General features: G+C 35.6%; 1 non-coding gene across 1 annotated transcript; it reads left to right on the top strand.

Moving 5' to 3' along the window:
• The first annotated feature begins 1,843 nt into the window (after positions 1 to 1,843).
• LOC124887492 lies at positions 1,844 to 1,952 on the top strand. Its single transcript, XR_007045265.1, has one exon. It is a non-coding gene; the product is annotated as a small nucleolar RNA R71 (small nucleolar RNA).
• The last annotated feature ends 6,828 nt before the right edge of the window (positions 1,953 to 8,780 follow it).

Raw genomic sequence — 8,780 nt, forward strand, 5'->3', positions numbered from 1 at the left:
TTTCAAATATGAAGGAAGAGCCTTGAGCTCTATCTTTGGAGCTTCATCAATAAAAGCCTTTAGAGAGGGATCAACTGGTCTATTCAATAGCTTAAATTTGATAATTATAGTGTCAATGCCTGCCAAATCCATAATTTGTACCATTTTGAGTGCCTCCATATCACCAAAACGATCATACCCCATCAATCCTCACTCAAGTGGGTCATTAGATAATAAAAGGTCGAGATTAAACTCATGGTCTATGATGGTAACAACAGAAAATTCTTCATATCTTTTAGGTAGCTTCATTGCCTTATATATGTCAAAAACCTCAATCTTATGATAAGATCCCATTGTCATCTATCCCACAGCTACACCAAAAAGTGATTGTCCATTTGCTAAAAAGGATGTCCTAAAATAAATAGGACTGCCAGATCAACATCAAAATTAAGAATAACAAAATCTACTAGGAAAATAAGTAATCCTACTTGCACCAATACATCTACAATGTTCCCGTCAAGCCTAGCAAGGGACCGGTCAGCTAACTACAAAACAATAATAGTGAGTCTGGGAATACCTAAAACCATCTTTCTGAACCAAGATATGGGCATGAGATTTATGCTTTCCCCTAAATAACATAAACCTTGAGAACTCATGGATTGTCCGATTGTGATCTGCAGAGTGAAACTTCCTGGATCTTTCAGCTTAGTGGGCAATTTATTTTAAATCCTGGATGTGCACTCCTCAGTAAGTGCTGCTATAGAATATTCAGTCAAACAGTTCTTGTTTTCTACAATGTCCTTCACATACTTCACATACTTTGGAACACCCTACAAAATATCAATGAGAGGAAGACTAATATTCTTGTCCTAAAATCTCAATAAACTTATCAACAAGTCTCTTCTTTGGTGTTTTCGAAGTATTTGTGGGAATAATTAAGGTAGAATCACCTTTTCCACCTTGGTTTCTTTTCTTTCAATTTTTTCTTCCTTAACATTCTCTTCATTCCTTACACTTTCACTATCAGTAGCCTTATGATTCACCTTCTTATGTTCTAACTCCTATAGTTGCAGGCCGCTCCAAATAGTGACCCCATTTACCCTTTATAGATTAGGCTCAGTATCACTAAGTAGACTTCCCTGAGTTTTATTATTCTATGCTCCTACAAACTTACCTATTTTTGTCTCTAAGTTCATTGTAATAATCTGTTAACTCTTCACATGTTCTACCAACTATTCTCGAGTAGCCAAAGCATCAGTATCTTTTTAATATTACTGGTCTGGGTTGTGGCCTGATTACCCTAAACATTTTGATGTTGATTCTATTGTACTGGCCCCCTGTATTAATTGTTATTCAGCCCTTGATTTCCATACAATGAGAAATAGGGATGATTCCTCTAGTTTGGATTATAAATGTTACAAAAGTTCTGTTGTCCTTGATGATTAGCAAACCCATATATTTGACATACTTTGTATTTCCTACACAAGCATCATTTTTATATTCACTGCTCCCATAAACCTCACACCAATTATGAGCCTGATGAACTATATTTATTGTTGCTGAAGTGGGTTGTGTGACCCCCAAACTAATATTACTGAGTTGAATGGTTAACAGATTATGTAATCCAGTAATATGAGCTGATATAGTCATGAACTAGTCAATCTCCAACACACTTGCAACCTTCTTTGGATCACTCCTTGTATCATCATGCCACTTAGGATTCTCCTGTGAAATCCAATTCCATAGCGTATATAATTAATCATACATCTTCTCAAGTACTTGCCCACCTGCTGTTGAATCCAAGAAAATCTTAGTGTTAGGATCAAGACCCTTAATGAAAGTGTGAACCAAAACACCATTAGTCTTATGATAATAAGGATAATTCCTAAGCATACCCTTGAATCTTTCCCAAGCTTGGTAAAGATTTTCTCTATCTTTCTGCCAGAAAAACTCAGAATCTTACTTCTTAAATATGTTGTCTTTCTAGATAGAAAGAATTGAATAAGGAACTTTTGAGCCAGATCATCACAGAAAGTGATGAAGTTAGGTGGTTTAGCATATAACCACCTCTTTCCTTCCCCTAATAAATAAAAGAGGAAGAGTCAGTTTGACAAAATTAGTAGATACCTAAATAGGCATGTAGGTATCACTGATCTCCAGAAAATTTTAAATATATTGGTGTGGGTCCTTGTGAGATAAACCTATGAACTTCCCACTCATGTGCAATAGATGTACCATATTCTTCTTTAGTTCAAACCAACCATATTCCTCTAGCTTGCAGATATAATTAGTAGCATTATTCGTAAGTGGGATTGCCATTTCTAGAATAGGTCTAGCTTCTGCTCGAGCAAGAGTATCTAGAACCACTGGAGCTGGAGCTATTAGAGAATTAGGATAAGTTGGATCGTTAAGATTCGTATCTCTTTGATCTCCCATTTAAACTTGCTAAATTGGATAGTGAAGTTTTGTTATTTTTCATCTTTGATGAAATACTTGTTCTAGTTCAGAATAAGGCTCTACTAATTCTTTCGCTCTTACCAGTATGATACCCTCATTTTTACTACAAAAATCATCCTCTAAGATCAAGTCGTTAACACTTCAATTTATTATCAAATGCTAAAATTTCGAAATTACTAATTATTTGAGTCCCCAGCAATGACGCAAAAAAATATTGCAGTCTATCACACATGCAAGTGCATATGATCATACAAGTAGTATAGTGACTCAAAGATTCGAATATCATACCCACGAGGACTACTAGATTAGAAATTAAATCAACTTTAGTTTTGACAATAAGGTATTCAAGTGATTCAGAGTAACAAGATGATTGTGATAATTTAATTAATAATCTACTATATAAATAAATAACAAAGTGTGTTAATAGCAACGTAAGCGAGGTTGTAAACAATACTAGTAAGAATTCCAGGATTGAGGCACTATTAATAATCTAAAAAATCTCTATCCTTATCATGGTTGTGTTGAATATCATTTAATTATTTCCCAGGTTTTATATTACAATCATGGTCTTCCAAGCCTCTAATTTTCTACCTAAATAGACATTACAACTACATCGTTGAGCAGAGATGTAATAATCCATTTAGATTCTCTAAGTTATCTTGCCATAATTAAACAAAACAAGGCTGCTAGATATATTCATATCCTAGTCGCTACTTCATCTTCTTTGTTATGTAGAAGAATATGAACTTTCTTCATAAAGTCTTTGGTCTATCCCTAAGATTCTCCTTTCGAGTTCACAAATGAATTATATATTCATTCTAATAGTGGCCACTCATTAATATGGTATAACCAAGAGAATAAGAAAAACCCATATGATAAATCAATATTAAGCACTCTAAGAATATCAAAATATTATCATGTTCTTAAACTCAACCCTAAAACAAGGGCGTTTAGCCACTCATGTTCAAAATCAACAACAAAGAAATATAATTAATCATACCCAAAATTATTGTTGGAAGATGAAGTGTTAAAAGAAAGCTAAAAAAGTATTATAATTTTTTGCCTCTATTGTACGTATGCAAAAAGTTTCCCTAAATGCTTTGGATGGTTCCTGTTGTAGTAGGACAAATTTAACAGAAACTTGACCATCACCGCATTATGGAGCCCATTCAGAGACTAGGCCCATGACACAGACTTCTCGCAGATAGCCACTGGATTAGACTTTTGCTAAAATAGTTTAACCTTTACAATGTGGGGCTATCACGGAAGGCTACTTGAATTCATCATCTAAAAATCATCAGCCTATGTGATGCAGAGGTAATATTCTATAACAAGCTCCGCGACGCAGAGCTATAGCGATCCCTTACTATATTTTGTCATTATATGCTCATGCCTCTCCACTCTATTCCATGATTTTTGAATCATTTTTATAGATTCATCATGTCAATTATGTCACTCCAAGTGCTTCATTGATTAATAATCTCCTTGTTATTACATGAAAGCATGTCTGATTTCATAGAATCAAGCCCTGCAACACTAATCATGTCTATTAGCTTGAGAATAGATTTTAGGATTAAACACACTATAATTCACATATTTTAGCTCATAGAATAAGTATATATTTTGGTAAATATTCAAATTTGGATGTATAAGTATGCCCAAGATTATTTGATCATTTATTTCATCAACTTCATGATGTCGCACTGTTTTCAAAGATTAATTGAGGTTTGGGTATCACCTGTTGAGAATTAGATCTTTAGATATTTGAAGATAGCTTTTCGTACTTAATGTGGTCATTATGAGTTCTTAGTCATGTCCTTTGGGTTGACCAATGACCCAGTCGTATTCATGGGGTTGATGAACTAGGTATTTTTACTGTATCTCAACTTCTTTATCATGTATTTATAGATGATATCTTGATTTATTCCTAGAGTTAGGCTGGTCATGAGGATCATTTGCGGATTATGTTTCAGAGATTAAGGGATGAGAAGTTGTATGCTAAGTTCTCCAAGTGTGAGTTTTGGTTAGAGTTTCTTTCTTTCTTAGGTCATATGGTGGCTCAGGAAGGTATTATGGTTGATCCATCCAAAAGTTGTAGCATTTCATCATTAGTCTAGACCTACTTTGCCCATGGAGATTTGGAGGTTTGTTCGCTTGGCAGGCTATTATCAGCAATTTGTTAAGGGTTTCTCATCCATTACAGCTCCATTAATCAAGTTGACTCAGAGGCAAATTTTTTTTAATGGTCTGATGCTTGTGAGGCGAGCTTCCAAAAGCTAAAGGATTTTTTTACTTCAAATCCTGTCTTGACTTAACCCAAATAGGGCGTGGGTTTCACCACCTTCTGTGCTTCTCCATGTGTTGAGTTAGGTGTTGTGTTTATGCAGGAGGGTAATGTGATTGCCTATGCTTATCATCAATTAAATCCCTATGATATGAATTACCCAAACCATGATTTAGAGTTGTGTGCGGTTATTTTTCTTTGAAATTATAGAGGTACTACTTGAATGGAGTCCGTTGTGAGATTTTCTCAGATCATCATAACCTTTAATACTTCTTCACTCAGTAGGATCTTAATATGACGTAGTATCATTGTCTTGATATGCTTAAGGATTATGACTTGATTATTTTCTATCATCCGGGCAAGGCTAATATAGTTACAGATGACTTGACCCAAAGTTAACTAGAATGGGTAGCTTGGAACATATTTGACCAAGGAGAGGCCTTTGGCGTTAGAGTTTCAGTCATCAAATAACCAAAAGATTAGGGTAGATATTTTGACTCCTAGAAACGTTTTGGCGTTTATGAAGGCTAGGTCTTCTTTGATGGAGCAGATTTGAGCTCATCAGTTTGATGATGTTAGATTAAGATTGATTTGAGATAAGGTGTTTAATGGTGAGGCTAAGGAAGCCTAACTTGACTCAGATAGAGTTTTGAGGATTGGAGGCCGAGTTTGTATACTGAGAATGGGTGATTAGATTAGATTGATTTTGGAGGAGGCTCATTGTTCCTGGTATTTTATCCATCTAGGATTGTCTTAAGATGTATCATGTTTTGAGATAGTATTACTGGTAAGGTGGTATGAGAAAGGATGTAGTGGATTTTTTTAGCTTTTTTCCTTTTATTACCAGCAGGTAAAGGTAGAGCATTTAAGGCATGGTGGATTTCTTCAGCGGTTACCCATTCCCAAGTGAATATGGTAACGAATCACTATAATTTTGTGACTGGTTTGCCTCACACTTCTCATGGATCTAATAGTGTTTGGGTCATTGTTGATTAATTTACCAAGTCTATTTATTTTCTTTAGGTGCAGGTCTCCTTCAGTGCTGAGAGGCTGGCCCGTATCTATATTCGTGATAGTTTGTGACTGCATGGTATGCCGGTGTCTATCATTTTAGATAGAGTTTTTGTGTTTACTTCTCACTTTTAGAAGACTTTTTAGGATGACTTGGGTACTCGAGTTTACCTTAAAATAGCATTTCACCCTTAGACTGATGGTTAGTCCTAGTAAACTATCTAGGTTTTAGAAGATAGCTCCGCGCTTATGTGATGAATTTTGGTAGCTCGTAAGAACAATATTTGGCTTTAGCAGAGTTTGCCTATAATAACATCTACCATTCTGGTATCACTATGGATCCTTTTGAGGCTTTGTATGGTAGGTATTGTTGCTCTCCAGTGGATTGGTTTGATGTTTTTGAGATTAGACCTCGAGGCAATAAGTTTGCTTCGTGAGTCTTTGGATAGAGTTTGAGTCATATAGGATAGGCTTCGTGCAGCTCAACGTGGGTAGAAGTGTTACGCGAATCATAGACTTTGTGCCTTGAGATTTTGTATTGGTGATCAAGTTTTCCTTCGAGTCTTGCCCATGAAAGATATGATGAGGTTTGGGAGTAGGGGAAAGCATAGCCCTAGGTATATAGGTCCATTTGAGATTCTTCGAATTATGAATGATATGGCTTATGAGTTAGCTTTAGCCCCAATTTATCAGTTCTTTATCAAGTTTTTCATGTTTTTGTGCTTCGCCGTTACATTATGGATGAGTTTCATGTCATTCTTTGGGAGTCAATTCAGTTAGATGAGAGGTTGTGTTTTATTGAGGAGTAGGTCTCCATTTTGGCTAGGGATGTTAGAGGGTTGTGCTCTAGATTTATCCATATGGTTAAGGTTCTATGGCGACATCGACCTGTAGATGAGGTGACATGGGAGGTCAATTTGTTATGCATATTTCTTATCCCAAACTCTTTGTTGATTCAAATATTTCTTTGTCTTAGTGATCCATGCCTAAACAACACCTCCAAATTGAGGCTAAAGCAGTGGTAATCAAGTATAGCAACCCAACTAGGTTAGGGTTGTATGCACAGGGACTATAGGTATCGTATCTTTCTTTTACTGGAATCAATGGGAAAGCGCATAAAGTAAATGGGGGTTTTGTAGTATCAAGTAATTGTAAGTAATAGAATGAAGACTTTAGTTGAAAACAATAGGAGATGAACACTAGGATTGTGTTCCCCCTGGCATCTCGAATCTGTAAGTTTATCATACTTAGCAGAACCAACCCAGTACCTTGCATGCAAAATCAGATTACATATGTACCATCAACTACCTTGTGGATTTATTGACAGATTTCACTCTTTATCTTTTAAGTTTCAGAGTGTCGCTTTAATAACCCTTATCCTATATCCCAGTTAACTATCACCCTGTGGGTCTCAAGTTATTAGATGAAATTAATTGGCTTAACAAGATAATACTAATAAGCTTGTTTTGTAAATTAGCTCTAAATTACTGTTGTCATTATCTTTTCCTAGTCCCTACTCCCCTTTTAGAGTGAATAGTAATATCTAGGCGGGATTTTAACATTTCCAGCCACTAAGACAACTATTAAACTGAAGATAATACAATACATGCATGGGTACTGGTTCAAAACAGCTTTGCACTTCACCTACTTCATCAGTCTATCAAGGTTTCCACAACCCTAGCTAAGGGTTTTAGCCACTCGAGCTTGTGAAACTACCAGTGAATTTCATGATGGAAAACATTAAAGTAATAACACAATAATCAAGGATCAAAATCCAAATATTGAAACTGAATTATCAACAAAAATCTCCAATACGAGAATTCCAAAAATCATAATATGTCAAAGTGTGTAAATTAAAATTAAAGTGTGTAACTCCTACTAAAAACACAAAAGGGGTATTTATAGTACATGAGGAAATCCTAAAGATCAAAGACCAAACGAAAAAGGAAACACGGGGTCAGTGGCTACTTTCTTGGCCATATATGGTTATGTACTACATATGGTCCATAAGTGGACCCAGGAAAGTGCATGAAAATTTTCCTATAGCTTTGTACTCTCTGGATATTGGATTTTTGCACTTAACCTAGCCATATATGGTCCCCAAGTACTACATATGGCCCACAAGTAGACACAGGTAAGTGCCAAAGTCTTTAAATTCTTGCAATTAAGCCTCTGGACTTCAAATTTGGGTACATGCTTTGGTCACATACGCCTGGTAAGTTCCACATATGCCCAAAAATTCTCAAGTAAGTAGCCAAAAAGTTTATTTTTCATCTTTTTCTTGAACTTAGCATCCAAGACCTAATTTTTGATAAAACATACCTAAAACACATCATATCCAACAAAACAACCTAACAATCATGCATATTTTGATAGTTTTAAGCGTCAAAAGTGCTATAAATTCATTGGACATCAACACTCTCAACTTAGAACATTGAATGTCCTCAGTCAATAAAGCAAAAACAAAACATAAGGCTTAACTAGGAGAAAATAAGATATTCAAGGCATTCAATCATCATCTCAAGTTCAAACTAATTATCCCCTCCTATTCCATAAGTGAAAACCAACTACGTGTATACGTTAAGCACAAGAGTATGACACAAAGAAATCAAGTTATGGCAAGTACATTAGAAACAGACAACCATGCCTATATACAAGTCACACTTATCTAAACAAGTATGCAACTTAGCAATACTGTCCATGTGCCTTCACATCAAAGAAAGACCCACTCACTCATATCTGAAATCAGGCATGTCAATGCAGGGATGGTTAAGAGACACTCATACTCAGAAAGAAGTTCTAATCAGTGCAGTCAAAAACCATAGACTTTCCCTTATTTTCTATACGTAAGCTTTAAGACTATCAAATTAGGATCTCTATAGGACTTTTCTCTCTTGTAATGCGGGTCTGGGGGTCTGTTATGGTACATATAGATATCAAGTGATGAAGCCTCCTTGGAACTACACTAACTTTGGGGTCTCACTTATTAACCATTTTTCACTTTATTTCCTCCCTTATTTATCCTTTTTTAATGTAAATCACATTCAAG

This window comes from Capsicum annuum, chromosome 9 (assembly GCF_002878395.1).
Source record: "Capsicum annuum cultivar UCD-10X-F1 chromosome 9, UCD10Xv1.1, whole genome shotgun sequence".
Lineage (NCBI taxonomy): Eukaryota > Viridiplantae > Streptophyta > Magnoliopsida > Solanales > Solanaceae > Capsicum > Capsicum annuum.